Source organism: Ovis canadensis, chromosome 6 (assembly GCF_042477335.2).
Source record: "Ovis canadensis isolate MfBH-ARS-UI-01 breed Bighorn chromosome 6, ARS-UI_OviCan_v2, whole genome shotgun sequence".
NCBI lineage: Eukaryota > Metazoa > Chordata > Mammalia > Artiodactyla > Bovidae > Ovis > Ovis canadensis.
In genome coordinates, this window is record NC_091250.1 from 27,923,558 (window position 1) to 27,942,223 (window position 18,666).

The following is an 18,666-nucleotide window of genomic DNA, read 5'->3' on the forward strand; positions in this document are numbered from 1 at the left end:
CCCAGTGCATACCATGTTATTCCTTTTATGTAAAGGACAAAAGCACACTAAATCTATGTGATTTGAAGTCAGGATAGCGGTTACTGTGGTGTGGGAGGTGGGGTGTGGGAGTATCAGAGGGTTCTGGGTATTGATTAGGTTCTGTTTTTTTATCTGGATGCTGGTTTCATGGGTGTGTTCATTGTGGGAAACATCATTGTACAATATACTTATGGCATATGTAGTTTTCTGTCTGTATTTTATACTTAAACATATTTTTTAAAATATCAGGCTAGGGAAATTCCCTTGGGCTAGATGTACTTTGCCTCTACCTAGACTTCTAAGAATCGCATATCCAAAAAACAAAGAAACAAACTCAAACCACAGACAAGAAGCAATCCCAGAATTAGTACAGAATCACACAAATGGAAAAAATCTTCGTCTAGCCCACTGACATCATGAGCCTAAAAGACTTTGGAGTCTTGCATGTGTCCTGTGGTACTGTGATTTCACTTCTTACAGCCCAGGGGACTGGTGTTCAGAGAGGCCCAGTAAGTTGCCCAGGGACCTCCCCCCACCCCCCACCCCCCGCCCAAATCTGCTGGAGAGCACCCTGATCCACCTGCCGCCTCTGCATGAATTGTACTGGTCTGCTGCTAAAAGCAGCTTCTTCGCAGGACTCTGTTACAAAAACTTCTAATGACAACTCAAGCAGAAAGCGTTTCTTTCATTTAACCCTCAGGTAACCTGATTTTCAGCTGCCCAGAACTATCAAATTATGAAGGATTCCATTTGTTTGAAAGTTTACCAAGTGATAGCTGTCCTGTCATTTAGCTATTATTTTCATGGTTGTTTTAAAAAAGAGCTTTGGAAGATCTTTGAATCTGAGTCAAGATACTCTTTAATGCATATTTATACATATTTCCTACATAAATAACCTTGTAAGAGATCCCCTTTCGATTTTCGTTTTCTAACACCATGAAAGACACTTTTTACACATGGGGCTATTTCTACTTGAATGATAACTCTCCTTAATTTATGACCTACAATTTGTATATAGATACATATATGTATGTGTATATGTATACGTATGTGTGTGTGTGTACAGATATATAAACTGAACTCAATGATAGCTTTCTTATAATCTAATGAGTATCCCCATCTTAATCCAACAAGCATTGCATTTTCTAGACTCTAGGTTCATTTCTCACCCCATGGCCAGTGCTGACACAGGGCTTTCTTACTCAAGAGTCTTGTCTGACTCTTCTAACAGCTTCTGGATATACTGACTATATAATCTTCATATCTCTGTGGCCACCTGGAGAAGGAAGTAAGCCAAGTTGTATCAGGAGCAGTCTCTATTCTTATTTTTATTTCTGTTTTCCTGTTTGTTCTATATTATTTTTCCCTGTTTATTCACAAATTCATTCAGTAAAATTTCATTGCTTATTTTCTATGTGCCAGACACTGTCTTAGATGTAGGGTATAGAATGGTGAACAAAAATCGACATATCCTGCTTTAATTGGATCTTACCATTTGTTGCAGGGAGATCATTAAAAAAGAAAAAAAGGTCTTACAACTAAATGAAAAGTAAACTGTGGCAAATAACTATGAAGTGGAATTTTTGCTATGTGTGAGCAATAATAAGGAATTGCAACCTGTTAGAAAAATGCTTCCTTGAAGAGAAAATACTTGTTTTAGTATGTGGAGAATAACCAAATATAAATCAAAAAGAGGTGGAGTGAGTTTCCAGCAGGTGAGACACCTGCACAAAAATCCTGAGGCAGGAGAATTCATGGCATTTATGAAGAACTCAAAGAAGGTCAGCCCATATGGCTGGAGTAGAGTGCAGAGGACTATGGAGGAAAGTAAATGACGGGTTAGGAAAGTAGAGGACTCGGTGACCTCATTTTCCTGATGGTTTGAGAAGAGTTACCTAGGAAGTGTTGAATGAACATTTTGGAAAGTGAGCAGTTGGTGGCTAGAGATTTGAATTTTTACCTTCCTGATTCCGGAGGAGGATGCCCAAGTTTCAGGGACTGCCTGCACGAGAGGCAGCCAGACTGGAGTGGAGGTGAAGATCGCTGGATGGAGAGGCCAAGGAAACGGAAGCCTGTGACTGGTGATCCGCGTGTGTGTGGAAGTAACCTGCCATGTTGTGAGGACAGACTCTGGGTGAAGTGGAAGACGGGCTAGGTGCCAAGTCTTTAATAAACAAAATAGACTGAATTATTGGGGCAGGGGGAACCACTTAATTCAAGGAAACATTTCATAAGATCTGAGTAATTCATTTTCCTTTATTTACATGAGAACTTAACCTTTGATGCAAGTATTGTGTTGGCCAAAAAGGTCATTTGGGCTTTTCCATAACATCTTATGGAAAACCATAACGAACTTTTCTGGCTGACTCAGTATTTTGAGGAGCCAGTTAGTCACATCGTTTTGACAGATACTGTACAGAGGGGCACACAATGGTCTAATTGGAATGGTCTGGAAGGGATATTCCCTCTCCCCAAATTCTGGTTTGTGGGCTTTTATCATTCATCTAACCAGTCAGTCAGTAACACCTCTGTTCTAAAGCAATTGCCTGGGGCGGGGCGGGGGGGGCAGTCTACAAAAGAACGATTTTTAAATCATCCTTTATACACTACTCTTTTCCTTTGCTTATGCATAATTTTAAGTCATATTTAGGTATATGCAAAGGAAAAGAGTTGGAGAAGGAAATGGCAACCCACTCCAGTGTTCTTTCCTGGAGAATCCCAGGGACGGGGGGAGCCTGATGGGGCTGCTGTCTATGAGGTCGCACAGAGTCGGACACGACTGAAGTGACTTAGCAGCAAAAGAAAAGAGTAGCAAGGAGTGCATCAAAATGTAGACAATGGTATATCTGGGTAGGGTGGAGTTTTTGTTCTTTTGTGTTTTGTTTTGGCCGTGCCTCATGGCCCGTGGAATCTCAGTTCCCCAACCAGAGATTGAATCCAGGCTATAAAGTGCCGAATCCTAACCACTAGACCACCCAGAAACTCCCTGGGTAGTAGAGTTTTAACAGATTTTGTCCTATAAATATAATTTTCCAAAAAATGAAAAGATGCCAAAGTTGCTTAGAGAAATGGCTGACTCCAGGGTTGGAACAGGGAGAGAACAAAAGAACCCTGGAACATTTTGAGAATCTATCATTTTTATAATAAGATTTTTTAGAAAAATAATATTAGAGTGAAAGAAATGAGGATGGCAACAAGTCAGAAATAATTAGGCTAGGTGGAAAAGAGAAAAGGTTTGTTGAGGAGGAGATGCATGAGTTGTCAAGATTGGGATATGCAGGGTGCACTGTGGCCGTGTCCTGGCTTCTGCTGCGAGAGCTCATGCAGAATGTTCTCTTTTGGCCTCTGGTCACAGCCCTGCATTTCCAGGTCACTTGGCAGAATTCCTGGAGTCTCAGGTTTTAAAGGAGCAATTGGTATGGGTTTCTCCCTAGTGCCTCTGGTGTTTTATTCCCTGAGGAGAGGTTTAGCTGTTGATTTCTTTTAACTGTGATGCAGAAAACCTCAGCAAGCTCCTGGGGTTTCCCCTGTCCCCCTGTATAGCTGTTAGGGAGCTGTGCTTTGATTCTGATAATACCTGTGGATTAACACAGATCAAAAATTGTTTTCAGTGTCACTCTGTCTACAGCAGCTGGGCAGTGGGTCTGTTCATTTACGTGGAAGTGGCTGTTAACTTCACATGTCAACCCAGGACAGTTTTTTGCCTGACAGCTTTAAAGTTTACCACACAGAGACCGATATCTTCCTCTTTCAGAGTTTAGAAGTCACCAGAGTCAGTTGAGGTGGCATTTAATATGCCTCCTTATAAACTGTGGGCATTGGGCCAGGCAGGGTTGCAAAAAGCTCTTGCTTTAGAGCTGGCCCAGTTTGTAATGCCATGCCAATGCCAAACCCACGTCCTAAATGATGCAGCACTTACTTGAGATGGAGCATTCTAGGTAAAAGAGAAATGTTCATCCCTGATGGATGACGAAGACTTACATCTAGAATGACGATCGGTTAAGACTGCCTGCCACTCATCTTAAGTCCAGGGAACGCTGTCCTACAACTTCAGGATCAGAAAGAATAAGATGGTACGTGTTTAAAGTGTACGTTACCTAGAAAAATTTGAGGTAATTGAAAAGTATGCATGAAATGCTCTCATGTAATGAGAACCTAGACTATTCTTCATGACTCTGTTTCCAAAGGAAACTAAACATGGTACTCTGAAAGCAGAGGAGTGGACAATGCGAAGGAAATGGCTATGACAATATTATTAGTAAATTGTAGTAATTATAGTATGTGTATATATATATATATATATATATATATATATATATATGGCTTCCCTGGTGGCTCAGATGGTAAAGAATCTGACTACAATGCGGGAGACCTGGGTTCGATCCCTGGGTCGGGAATTTCCCCTGGAGAAGGCAATGGCAACCCACGCCAGTACTCTTACCTGGAAAATCCCATAGATGGAGGAGCCTGGTAGGCTATAGTCCATGGGGTCACAAAGAGTTGGACACAACTGAGCCACTTCACTTCACTTCACAGTATATTTAGTACTATAGTAATATAATGTTTATAATATTATAGTAAATCCAAGCTCTAGATGGTTGCAGATTTTTTTAAAGAAAATATTTATAATCTAAATCAGATCATTTGTCTCCCACTGAAACTACCCTTTCTCAGCTCCTGCGAACCCATGTACATATTCACTTTTGTCCTTGATGAAATCTTGGTCAGATTTCAGAGCTTTGCAGTTCCTTTTAGTCACAAGAGCAGTCTCATTTCAGAAATGTAGAAGTCCTGACCAGTGTCATATTTAACACTTGTCCCCTCTCTCATATTTGGGTTAATGGCTCAGTGGGTGAAAAATCCACCTGCAGTGCAGGAGACACAGGTTCAGTCCCGGGGTCAGTAAGATCTCCTGGAGAAGGAAATGGCAACCCGTTCCAGTATTCTTGCCTGGGAAATCCCATGGACAGAGGAGCATGGTGGGTTACAGTCCAGGGGGGCGACTAAGAGCACACCCACCCACCCACCCACCCTACTTCTCAAGTCAAGCTTGTTTCATGCTTGAGAGCCTCCGTGGACCAGGGAAGGGGTGTGATACCTAACATTTTTTTTTTAACCTTATTTCCCCTTCTAGTCACTGATTGCTGTTTGTGGCCCTTGGGGACAGAGCTGTAAGGAGCCACGCAAGTCTCATTCCAGTGGCGCAGTTCTAATCTGCATTGCTATTATCTGATGGGTGCAAGATTGCCAACTAGCTTTCAAGGCACGTCTTTGTGGGCTTTTGAACAATTTGTCTTGGGGACCTCTGGGGATAGTTATGCTGATGATGGCCATGCTTCCCCTGGCAGGATGTTTGGGTTGTTTTCAGCTGTCTTTCCTGCCTCTGGGCTTCCGGCATTCCACCCCACTGTTAGGATCACAGTGCCTCCCTGGGTAACCTCTTCAGGATCGTCTATTAGAAAACAATCAGTCCCTCCTACGGGCTCACAATCTGTTTTCATAGAAACAAGGTCTTAGCATTGTGGAAGTATAACCTGATGACAGACCTCTTTGTTTTACAATTCCAGGGGTAGCTGTTCTTATTTTTCTCAAAATCAAAGGGACGCACCTCCTCTGATATTTCTGAGTCACCCCTTCTTTCCTTACTTTGGTCCCTTTGGGTAAGCTCCATTCCAGTGTTGGGTAGGAGGAGATGCAGAGTGTTCTGATGACTCTCTCTGGAGCAGTTCTCCATAGTCATCTTATTATCTGCTCCAGTTTAGCTGGAAATGAGCAGTGGGCTCATGACTGAGAATGGCTTCAGCTGACCTCTTGACAAGTCCTGAATATGTGCTCAGCACCCTGTAACCGACAGCTGCCTTTAGCTTTCAGGATTTCAGCTAAAACTGAGACACTTTCATTTTAATATCTTATCGTAATAGTGCTTTTAAAACTCTCAGTTAGATGGTTACATTAAATCTCATATTTGTGCAGTCTAGTAAATAAAGTACCTGTAAGTGGTAAACTAGGAATATATGATTAAAATATGTAGTGGCAAGATCTTAAGGTGCCTTGAATTTTTTTACTTGGGGGGTACACTAATAAATGATAGTGTTACTTCTCCAATTTGATGGGTATTTTTATTATTAAAACCAATAATTTCTAGTTTAATTTGAAGTTCATGAGTAGCTAGACTGGAATAAGTTACTTTACCTTCAAAGCATCATTCAGAGTCTTGTGTCTGCTTAATAAATATGCTTGAGTACCACATCTGACATAGGGATTTCCCCCCAACTATAAAGGTAAGCCATCTCAAATCTGTGGGATTCTGCTAGGATAGAAAGGGCTAAGTATAGCTTTTTACAGACATAAGATGTGCTGAATTTTGCCCTTATTCCTGGCAGAGCCTCTACTGGGAAAGCCATTTTTTTTTTCCTCCTAATTTTCTACTTGTGATCTTTTCACTGTGGTTTGTCACTCATGATTGATATGTATATGACTTTTTAATGACCAGTTTTAGTAATGGAAATGAGTTTATGCTTATATAAAAGAGAAAGGTAATATACATTTTGTGAAGTATTTGATTTGTGGTTGTTTTATGTTTAGAATTTAAACAATAATTTATCTTCCTTTTTTTTAATAAGTATAAGAAAGAGTGAGGATTCAGGATTAGTAGGGTCTGAAGCTTATGCAGTTTGGAAATTCTAAGGGAAAGAAAACAAAATTATAAACACAAAATTAAACTCAAAAGAAGGGCGCTCATGTACACCCATGGTGGATTCATGTCAATGTACGCCAAAACCAATACAGTATTGTAAAGTAAAATAAAAAAATAAAAATAGTCACAAGAAATTATAAATTTTAAAGCTGATAGATACTGCAAAGCACAACAAAATCTAGAAAAATAGAAAAAATGAACCTTGCTCTCCCTTCTCTGTGTCCTTACTTGTGGGGTGAATGGCAGTACAAGGTTATATCATGATGCCTTTTCGGGGGTGTCCCGCCATCTCACGCCCGGCTGGATGCAGGTGTATTCCTGGTAGCAGCCCTGCACTGGGATGACTAGCAAGAACATAACTATACCCAGAAGTGACTGGGAACCATGTATATGTATCATTAAATCCAAATAAAACTGTATCTTCAACTCAGCTTCCCCTTAGCTAGATCTCAAAACAGTTCATGCCCATTTCAGTATCACTCAATGCAAGGAGAAGTGTGATGGAGCAGAAGAAGGTGTGGAAAGAAAGAATGATCCTAACTGATGATGTTAAAACATCTTGTTTGGTAAGTTTTATGAAAACTTATGATTGTGTTGTTAAGATGCTTTTGGTGGCCAGTGTATCTGCAAGGCTCTGAGGTTTAAGTTTTGTTAGCTTCTGTTACTTCTGAGGGGAAAATGTGAGTAACTGAATATTCCAGATGCTTAAAGGAACCATAAGAATCCATGTTTCTTACATTTCTTTTTTACATTCTTCTAAATTACTATCCATACTCATTCTTTCATCTGTTTTTAATGTTAACATTAAACTAGATAAAGGAAAAATGTGTATTTTATACTTTTCATGTTTTGAATAAATTGTGTACTTAATTATTAGAAAAACATATTCCAGCTCAGTTCAGTCGTTCAATCATGTCTGACTCTTTGCAACCCCATGGACTGCAGCACAACAGGCCTCCCTGTCCATCACCAGTTCCCAGAGTTTACTCAAACTCAAATCCATTGAGTCGGTGATGCCATCCAACCATTATATCCTCTGTCGTCCCCTTCTCCCACCTTCAGTCTTTCCCAGCACCAGAGTCTTTTCCAGTGAGTCAGCTCTTTGCATCAGGTGGCCAGAATATTGGAGTTTCAGCTTCAGCATCAGTCCTTCCAATGAATATCAGGACTGATTTACTTTAGGATGGACTGGTTGAATCTCCTTGCAGTCTAAGGGACTCTCTTTGGCACTCAGCTTTCTTCATAGTTCAACTCTCACATCCATACATGACTACTGGAAAACCCATAGCTTTGACTAGACAGACCTTTGTTGGCAAAGGAATGTCTCTACCTTTTAATATGCTGTCTAGGTTGGTCATAACTTTTCTTCCAAGGAGCAAGTGTCTTTTAATTTCATGGCTGCAGTCACCATCTGCCATGGTTTTGGAGCCCCCACAAAAATAAAGTCTGTCACTGTTTCCCCATCTATTTGCCATGAAGTGATGGGACTAGATGCCATGATCTTAGTTTTCTTAATGTTGAGTTTTAAGCCAACTTTTCACTCTCCTCATTCACTTTCATCAAGAGGCTCTTCAGGTCCTCTTCTCTTTCTGCCATGAGGGTGGTGTCATCTGCATGCTGCTGCTGCTGCTAAGTCACTTTGGTCATATCCGACTGTCTGACCCCAGAGATGGCAGCCCACCAGGCTCCCCCATCCCTGGGATTCTCCAGGCAAGAACACTGGAGTGGGTTGCCATTTCCTTCTCCATATCTGAGGTTATTGCTATTTCTCCAAGCAGTCTTGATTCCAGCTTGTGTTTCATCCAGTCCAGCATTTCTCATGATGTACTCAGCATATATTTTTTCTTGGGCTCCAGAATCACTGCAGATGGTGACTGCAGCCATGACATTAAAAGACACTTGCTTCTTGGAGGAAAAGTTATGACCAACTTAGACAACATATTAAAAAGCAGAGACATTACTTTGCCAGCAAAGATCTATCTAGTCAAAGATATGGTTTTTCCAGTAGTTATGTGTGGATGTGAGAATTGGACTATTAAGAAAGCTGAGCACCGAAGAGTTGATGCTTTTGAACTGTGGTGTTGGAGAGAGTCCTTGAGAGTCCCTTGGACTGCAAGGAGATCCAACCAGTCCATCCTAAAGGAGATCAGTCCTGAATATTCATTGGAAGAACTGATGCTGAAGCTGAAACTCCAATACTTTGGCCACCTGATGTGAAGAAGTGACTCATTGGAAAAGACCCTGATGCTGGGGAAGATTGAAGGTGGGAGGAAAAGGGTACGACAGAGGATGAGATGGTTGGATGGCATCACTGACTCAATGGACATGAGTTTGCGTAAACTCCGGGAGTTGGTGATAGACAGGGAGGCCTGGCATGCTGCAGTCCATGGGGTCACAAAGAGTCGGACATGACTGAGCGACTGAACTGAACTCTGTATATAAGTTAAATAGGCAGGGTGACAATATACAGCCTTGACATATTCCTTTCCCAATTTGGAACCAGTCTGTTGTTCCATGTCCAGTTCTAACTGTTGCTTCTTGACCTGCCAACAGATTTCTCAGGAGGCAGGTCAGGGGGTATGGTATTCCCATCTCTTTCAGAATTTTCCAGTTTGTTGTGATCCACATAGTCAAAGGCTTCGGTGTAGTGAATAAAGCAGATATAGATGTTTTTCTGGAACTCTCTTGCTTTTTCAGTGATCCAACGGATGTTGGAAAAACATATTTAAGGATAGCAAAATATGTTTACCACAATAAGAAAAGCTAAAAATGAACAGCACATCCATGGTGTAAATGCTCTCTTGTTTTACTGTGCATCTGCTTGTAAATCATCTGGGCCAATGGAAAAAAATGGTACAGTGTGGATTGCGTATGTTTTGTTTCCCTTCTGGGTCCATTTAGTCTCTAGGTAGTAAGTTTGAAAGATTTAATGCAACATGCCTCAAGTGATTTAACTGTTTCCTAAACAGGAATTTGGAATTGTGCAGCAACTCCTTCCAAAACAAGTAAAATTGCACCTGGGGCGAGTGCTGTGGTCTAGACCAACTGGTGGAAACAGAAGGCAGAATGACATATAAAATTTATCTCATTGCCTCTTTCCAGAAGTATAATTAGAATTTTTTTAAAAAACTTGTATGGATTAAATTATTGGTGTAGAATTAATATAGAGATACATGAAAACATCTTTAATTCTTTATATGTTCTGAATAGTACCCTCATAACTTGTTTCTATAGGGATTCGTCTTTTATATTAACAATCACTTAAGACATAATAGTTTAAAAATGGTACCTTTGACAGGCAGCCATATGTTGTGTGTGAGCTCTGACACCTCGTGTCTAAATGTGTCACCTTGGCACATTTTGCTCTCCTCCTGTGGACGAGTCCTGATCGTTGCCTTCTGTGGGGACTTTTCCTGGCTCTCTGCCTGTTCTGGATACCACCCTTCTTTTCTTAGGCTTCTGGTTTGCTTCTCCTGATGGACTCCTGGCGACCCTTGCAGTACTAGACTGATGTCCTAGAACACGCGGCGAGTGATACTGCTGTCTTAGCAGAACGGTGGACACGCAGGCAGGCAGGGGCACCCCCTTGAGAGGGAGACGGCAGCGCCATCAGAGCTTGTGGACTTCGGAGGAGAGCTGGCTGAGTTCACTGAGTGCTCTAAGGGCGCCATCGGGGCTTCCTGTCCACCCTCTTATCTTCTGGAGGAAATCCACACTCCAGCGACAGTCTCCTGTTTAGAGCCCTGTGTCTGGGTTCTACACAGTTACACTCCCACTTCCCGTCCCAAGGAATAACAGCTCAGTTCAAATTCCTCAGCTGATTGGTTACCCACACCTAGTGAGAGGCTTGCTAAGAGACTCCCGTAAGACTTCTGTTAGGTCTGAATGGAGTGTTCCCACCTCCTCACTATATTTTTGGTAGCTATGTAGATATTCTGTATAATCAGATATTAAACATTTATATGAAAATATTTTGTGTAACAATGTTTACTATTTGCAGTTTTAAAAGTTCTATAACATTGTATTCTACTTTAAATTGCTGCTGAACAGAAGCCTTTTTTTTTGTCTTACATTTGCATAATTTTGTTTAAAGCATTATTTTCATAGCAGATAGAATGTCATGTCTCTGAATGAATGCCATTATTGTGGTGGAAGAGGGAAGTTTCTTCTCCTGCAGGGCAGCATTAGAATGGTTGTATCAGATTTCACTATTTATTCCTTTACAGATATAGCAAATAGGCCAAATATATCATCCACCAACTCCCTCTAAAATAATAATATATGATAAATTATTTATCAGAACAGCATTTATTTTGGATGTGTGAAATGGATGAAAGAATATCATTAGTTTATATGTAACTGGTTAACTTGTTTAAAAGTTTTACATTTATGCAAATAAAAATTTCTTTTATTCTTTTTGTTGTTCAGTTGCTCAGTCATGTCCGACTCTTTGTGACCCCATGAACTGCACATGCCAAGCTTCCCTGTCCTTCACCATCTCTGAGTTTGCTCAAGCTCATGTCCGTAGAATCAGTGATGCCACTGACTGTATTCTTTATTTTGAGCTGTTTAGAGTACACCATGAAATTGAATAGCTATGAGTTTTTGTCCATATTTGACTGTATTGATTTTGTCTCTATCTGACCATTGATATCCGTGGTTCTCTCACTGTTTCAGTTATCAATGGCCTGAATAGCATAATCATATGATTTTATGGAAAATCAATTTTTATGTTAAAATGCATGTAGAATGAATAATATTTGATGGAATTAGTATACTTTTCAGCTTTCTTTTAGAAATCTAGTTCTTTTAAAGTTGGACAGATTTTTTTAAAAATAATGATGCTGTAATTTATTGATGTCCTACTTTTTTTTCCAGATACTGTACCTGATGCTAGATAATTTATGCCCATTTGATAAACTATTTTTTGAGAGGTCTGGGAACTTTGACATCCAGTTGATAGTAAGTGGAAGAATCAGAGAGCAACTCTTGTCTGCTCTGCTCTAAAACCTGAGATCTTCCTCTCCCTCCAGGATATTAGTGGGCGCAGAACTAATGGAGAGTGACCAATACCTGATGTCAGAAAGAATCTAGGTCAAGTGCAGAGTTTAAAAAATCAGTTTTATGGTGTGGATTAAAAATAGTTCAAAATTATAGAGTGATGTGGAAGTATAATGTTTAATTATGAGTTTAAAAATCCTTTTGTTAAATGAATATGAGAGCCTCAAATCCATATACGTCATACCCAGGTTTTGTAATGAAGTGAACCTTTAAATAGTTCCTTTTAACTTACAATGCAGTTTTAAATATGACCTACTTAAATAAATGGACAGAATTTATTTTTCTACCAGAGGAAGGCCTCGTTTAACGAGAAGTAATCTCTCTAACAAGAAAAATATATTCAGAATGTAATTCCAAAACCTCCAGGAATAAGACTTCTATCTAAGTAACCGCATAATAGTGTTCCAGAATCTGATTATTAGAGTCCATCTTTTATGCAGAGAAGATCTCTTCACATTCTTACTGCCAGGTTATTTGTGATTACTTTATATTTTTATATCCTTGTTGGAGAAACTCAAAGCAATAAGAAATGGCAACAAAAAAACTGTGAAGAAATAGAAAAACGATAATAAACAGATGCAGCAGTACACACTGTGCAGTAGTTCACATGACATGTTTAACCTACCTTCTTCTGAGAAAGGACAGCCAGCCAGGTTTGGTTTTAGAAGGAGAGTAGGAGAGTCTCTTATTTTAGGCTGTAGTTTCTTAGAAACTGAACAAATGTGAGAAAAGTTGAGAATCCAGTTGGGCTGGTTGTAGTGCAGAAGCCAGAGAGGCAGGGTTGCATGGACAGATCTGAGGCTCTGGTCTCCCGCTGGAGCCCAGGGCTGAGGAAGAACAAGGAGACAGGAGGAGTGAAAGCTGCAGCTTAGGATGGGAGCCCCGAAGGCCAGCAGGACAGAAAGGAGGGATGGAGCTGGATTTTAAACTTCCCATTTTCCTGGGCTTCAGGGGTGACCCCTGCTTAATTTCCATATAAGGTGGTTTTAAGAGTGCCGATCTCTTTGTAAGGAGAAGGAACTGGAAGACTTAAACCTTGGCCGTAGCAGATCCATGCCTTCCTTAGGCTGTAGGTTTACACTCGTACGTGTGTACGTGTGTGTGCCTGTGTGTGGTGGTGGGTGCGTTTGGGGAAGGAGGTGGTAAGTGACTGATGATTGGAGACTGAGCTCAACCCACTGCCCAAACCGTCCTTTGGCATTGCCCATGCTGCAGCATGACTCCACACAGAGGGACGGGGCAGGCAGGGATGCAGGGTAGCTACCTGTGGCTTTTCACACCACATCAGGCCTCTGAGGATGTCGCTTAAATACAGCAGAATAATAACTAAAGCTAAAATGGTGACCCTGTGGTGTCAAAGATATTAAATTGTATATCTTCAGTGTAAAAGGCTACCCCCCCTCCCCTCCCCAATCAAGAGGTTTACCTTTTAAAACTTCATCATTTTTGTGGAACAGTTGCTTTTGAAATTTACTTTCTGATAAAACTCATTCCCTGATGCTACCAGATAAGTAAGTTGTTGCTCTATGTAGCTTTAGTAATACTCCTGATGCTTTGTGAAGGTGATTCAAGGATGGCACTTTAAGTTCACTTGCGATCAGTTATTTTGCATAAAGATTAAAATTTGATTTGAAACAGGAGTGAAGGATGTATTTCATTAAGTCCAAATTCAAATTTTTGACCTCACTTGAAATAAAATATCTGAAGTTAAAGTATTAAAAAGTACCTTAAAACTGGGAAGAAATAACTACATTTTCTCAAAATTCTCAGAAACTTTTGTAACATCTAGAGTTCTCTGTACTGGGTAATACTAGTCCCCACTTATTCTGTGTTTAAACTGGACAATGATGTATTTTCCTTATGGCATTTTTATGTGATAGGTCTTCAACCATATATTGCTAACAGCATGTACCTTGTCACACCTGACAAGATTGCAGCCTGAAGGGTTATACGTTTATTTGTATTGTGGACTTGAGCTTCAAAAGAAGAATAAAGCCAAACTATTATAGGTTGACTACTTTAATAAATATTAAGTGATAAATGAAGCTGTTCTGCACTAGCTGCAGGGTGTGTGGATAATAAAAGAAAATCTTCAAACAGTGATCTGCAGTATTATGGATCTCTTTCTTGCCTTTTTTGATCTGTTTTTGCCTCTTACCATCATAGTTGTAATTGCTGGGAATGATGAGGTAAGGTGTATAATTATTGTTGCCCCCTGAATGAAAAGTAAAGGAAATGTTAAATGTAGAACTAATTCTTCTCTCTAGCAGGATGAATACAGAAGTGTGCTTTTGGTAATAATAGGTGCTTAATAACTCCTCCTCACCTACCTGCTCCCTCGAAAGTCATGAACTTGATGTTGAATGTGGAGCACACCAGGCAATACACATTTCCATTTAATGAAAACTTTAGTTCTGTCATCATGTCTGAGATGTCACAACATCCCCCAACAGAAGAGTGCAGAATGCCTTGTGAGTCATAGGAGATCACTAAGTTATGTGATTGTATGGAAGAAAAAGTACATGAACCCGGGTATCAGAAAGAGACTCGTGAAACCTCAGTCCTTGTAGTCAGGGGTGGCACGCAGCCTCTAAGGTGGCCTTAACAATCCTTACTTCCTGCTGTTCCTGCTCTTGTGTAACTATTTCCCCTTAAAAAGTAAGCCAGCTTAGTGACTTCTTTTTTTTTTTTTTAATTTATTTATTTATTTTAATTGGAGGTTTATTACTTTACAATATTGTAGTGGTTTTTTGTCATACATTGACATGGATCTGCCATGGTTGTACATGTGTTCCCCATCCTCAACCCCCCTCCCACCTCCCTCCCCATCTCATCCCTCTGGGTCATCCCAGTGCACCAGCACCAAGCACCCTGTCTCATGCATTGAACCTGGACTGGTGATCTGTTTCACATGTGATAATATATGCGTTTCAACGCTACCCTCTCAAATCATCCCACCCTCACCTTCTCCCACAGAGTCCAAAAGACTGTTCTTTACATCTGTGTCTCTTTACCATCTTTCTAAATTCCATGTATATGAGTTAGTATACTGTATTGCTGTTTTTCTTTCTGGCTTACTTCACTCTGTATAATAGGCTCCAGTTTCATCCACCTCATTAGAACTGATTCAAATGCATTCTTTTTAATGGCTGAGTAATACTCCATTGTGCCTATGTACCACAGCTTTCTTATCCGTTCATCTGCTGATGGATATCTAGGTTGCTTCCATGTCCTGGCTATTATAAACAGTGCTGCGATGAACATTGGGGTACACGTGTCTCTTTCAATTCTGGTTTCCTCATTGTGTATGCCCAGAAGTGGAATTGCTGGGTCCTATGGCAGTTCTATTTCCAGTTCTATCTCCACACTGTTCTCCATAGTGGCTGTACTAGTTTGCATTCCCACCAACAGTGTAAGAGGGTTCCTTTTTCTCCGCACCCTCTCTAGCATTTATTGTTTGTAGACTTTTGGATAGCAGCCATTCTGACTCGTTGTGAGATGGTACCTCATTATGGTTTTGATTAGCATTTCTCTGATAATGAGTGATGCTGAGCATCTTTTTGTGTGCTTGTTAGCCATCTGTATGTCTTCTTTGGAGAAATGTGTTTAGTTCTTTGGCTCATTTCTTGATTGGGGCATTTATTTTTCTGGAATTGAGTTGCAGGAGCTGCTTGTATATTTTTGAGATAGATTCTTTGTTAGTTGCTCCATTTGCTCTTATTTTCTCCCATTCTGAAGGCTGTCTTTTCACCTTGCTTATAGTTCCCTTCGTTGTGCAAAAGCTTTTAAGTTTAATTAGGTCCCATTTGTTTATTTTTGCTTTTATTTCCATTTCTGGGAGATGAGTCATAGAGGATTCTGCTGTGATTTATGTCAGAGAGTATTTTGTCTATGTTTTCCTCTAGGAGTTTTATAGTTTCTGGTCTTACATTTAGATCTTTAATCCATTTTAAGTTTATTTTTGTGTATGGTGTTAGAAAGTGTTCTAGTTTCATTCTTTTACAAGTGGTTGACCAGTTTCCCCAGCGCCACTTGTTAAAGAGAGTGTCTTTTCTCCACTGTATATTCTTGCCTCCTTTGTCAAAGATAAGGTGCGTGGACTTATCTCTGGGCTGTCTGTGAGTGGCTCGCTGCTAACCAAGCACGCATGGCAAGTGTGGTAGTTGTCACTTCATGATTAGGCTAGACAGATAGGGACTTCCTTTTGCTAGCTGTTTCTTTCTTTTGGTGGCTTTGATGAAGCAAGTTGCCATGTTGGCATGTAGCAAGGAATTGAGGGCAGCCTGCAGTCAGTGGCCAGCTAGGACACTGAAACCCTCAGCTCAGCAGCTCTTGGGGAACTAAATACTACCCCCAGCTAGGGGCTCAGAAGCAAATCCTGCCCAGTCAAGATTCTCGATGGTACCCCAACCCTGACTGATACCTTCATGGCATCTTGTGAGAAACCCTAAAACAAAGGGCTCACTTAAAATATGCCCATGTTCCAGATGCACAGAAAATTCAAGATTAAAAATACATAATGTTTTAAGCTTCTAAGTTTGTAGTACTTGGTTTTATAGTGATGGAAAGCTAATACTTATGTCTATTAGTTAGCTAGAGGCTGCCATAACAAAGTATCACAGACTAAGCCTGAATGATAGAAATTTGTTTACTCAAATTATGGAGGCTGGAAGCCTCTCTGTGGTTTGTAGCTGTCCATCTTCTCCCTGTGACTTCACGTGGTCTTCCCTCTTGGCACATCTGTGTCCTAAACTCCTTTTCCTTTAAGGACACCAGTCATATTGCATTAGGGTCCACCCTTAATTACCTCATTTTAACTTAATTATTCCCTTTAAAAACAATACCTCCAAATACAGTCCCATTCTGAGGTACTAGAGGTTAGGAGTTCAACATAGGAATTTTATAGGGACACAGTGAGTCCATAAGAATAGGCTATTAAAATTCTATGTTTATCTCTACAGCTAAAACTTGATACCACTCACTTATTGTCCATAAAGGTCTTTTGCTACCTTCTTCTTCTTTATTTTCACTTAATTATAGGTGTATCAGATGATATATAGCTCACATGGTTTAGCATACATGTTTGCATTTTCCTGTCTCCATTACAAAAATTATAATTCCTAAAAGTATATGCTTTCCATATGCTTTATGTGTGTTACTTCTGCAGTATTTAAGATGGTGTTAGATGCGTCTTTAAAATCTAGCTTAACATTTTGTGTTCATTTGTATATGCTGGAGCTGGAAAATCAGCACTTAAGCGTCTATTGTTACCAAAAGCACACCAAATTAAAGATTGGTTCAGGCAAGAGTTATCACCGAATGCTAAATGTAGAGGGAAGTTTTTATGAAGAGCAAGATGTTTTCATGATCTTAAAATCATGAAAAAAAGATCTAAAAATTCTTCTCACATACTTTTTAGTTACAAAGAAAATTAAAAAGATAATTAAAGAAATTCAGCAGCACCTTGACCTGGTTATCATTACTTTTGAGGAGCGGTTGGACAGTGTGTACATACAGATGTGAGAGCCTGAGAAGGATAATGTTCTAGCTGAGAACACATAGCGTTAATCATATCATGAGCAATCATTTGGCAAAACCAAAAACCAAAATGAGAAATATTCTCTTTGAAAAATAGACATGATGGTATTCTTCAGAAATGTCAGGTCACAAAAGATAAAGGGAAACTGTGGAAATATTCCAGACTAAAGGAGCTAAAGAGAAATGACAACTAAATGCCATATTTGACCCTAGACTGGATCTTGCATTAAAGGGAGAAAAGTGCTATAAGGGACATCCTTGGGTTAAATCGACAAAATGGGAGTGTGAATGGTAAATTATTGTCTTATTGTTAAATTTGTGGAAGTTGATAACATACTGTGATTGTAAGAGAATATTCACAACTCTTGGTAATTCACACTGAAATTTTAGGGGTAAAGGACCTTAATGTTTATTAACTTACCTTCAAATGGTTCTTTTTTTTTAATAAACATATGTCTTTATTTGTATACACGCGTCAATTAGGTACATATGTATAGATACACATGATCACATATATGGAGAGCGGGTAAATGTTAATAGTATATCTGAATAAACAGTACCTAGGATTTGGGGGAACTATTCTTGGTCCTTGAGTTTTCTGTAAGTTTCAGTTATTTCCTAATACATGTTTAAAAATTAAATGCAGTCACTTATGTTAATATAATGGGTTCATTATTAAGTGAATTTATAAATATCTGTTTAAAGTTTGTCTCAGTTTTATTTCTAATAAGCATTAATAGATCTAATCCACATAATCAAAAGCTTTGTTGGGGGGTTCCCATTTACTTTATGAGTGTGAAGGGGTTCTGAGCCCAGAGTGTGAGGACAATTGGCATAAACTGTGTGGGGTGGTTAGGTAGATGCCCCCCTCAGTCTCTTGAGGCTGTCTTGTGACACTAGTTAGTAAGAGCAGATTGGTAGATGCCAGTAACTAATTTTATGATCTTAACCTTTCTCTGCCTTAGTTTTTGTTCGTGTAAAGTAGGGATAATGAGATTGCCTATCTTAGAGGGCTGTTGTAAGGTTTAAATCAGGTCTTTCAATAAGGAGCACTCTACAACACTATTCTTACTGGCAACATGTGTTTCTGCTATGTTTCTGCTTCTCTCTCTGTTACTTTGTGCTTTGGCTAGTGATTTTGGTTATAAGTATGTGCATATGAACCATTATAAAGAAACCAAAGAAGAGTATCAGATAGTTTTTAAGATGCAAGTTTACAGTAATCCCTGTGCCCCTTCAAAGAAATGGTTAGGGATACAGAGAAGGGTGGAGACGAGCAAACAGTGTGGTGTTTGGAGTCCATGATACATGGAAAAGTATCATACGCCTAGGAAGCTGAACCAGAAATT

General features: G+C 39.8%; 1 protein-coding gene across 25 annotated transcripts in view; it reads left to right on the plus strand.

Annotated features, from left to right (window-relative positions):
• Nucleotides 1-18,666, plus strand: part of CAMK2D (calcium/calmodulin dependent protein kinase II delta) — a 320,633-nt gene that overhangs the window by 84,103 nt on the left and 217,864 nt on the right. The window lies entirely within an intron of this gene.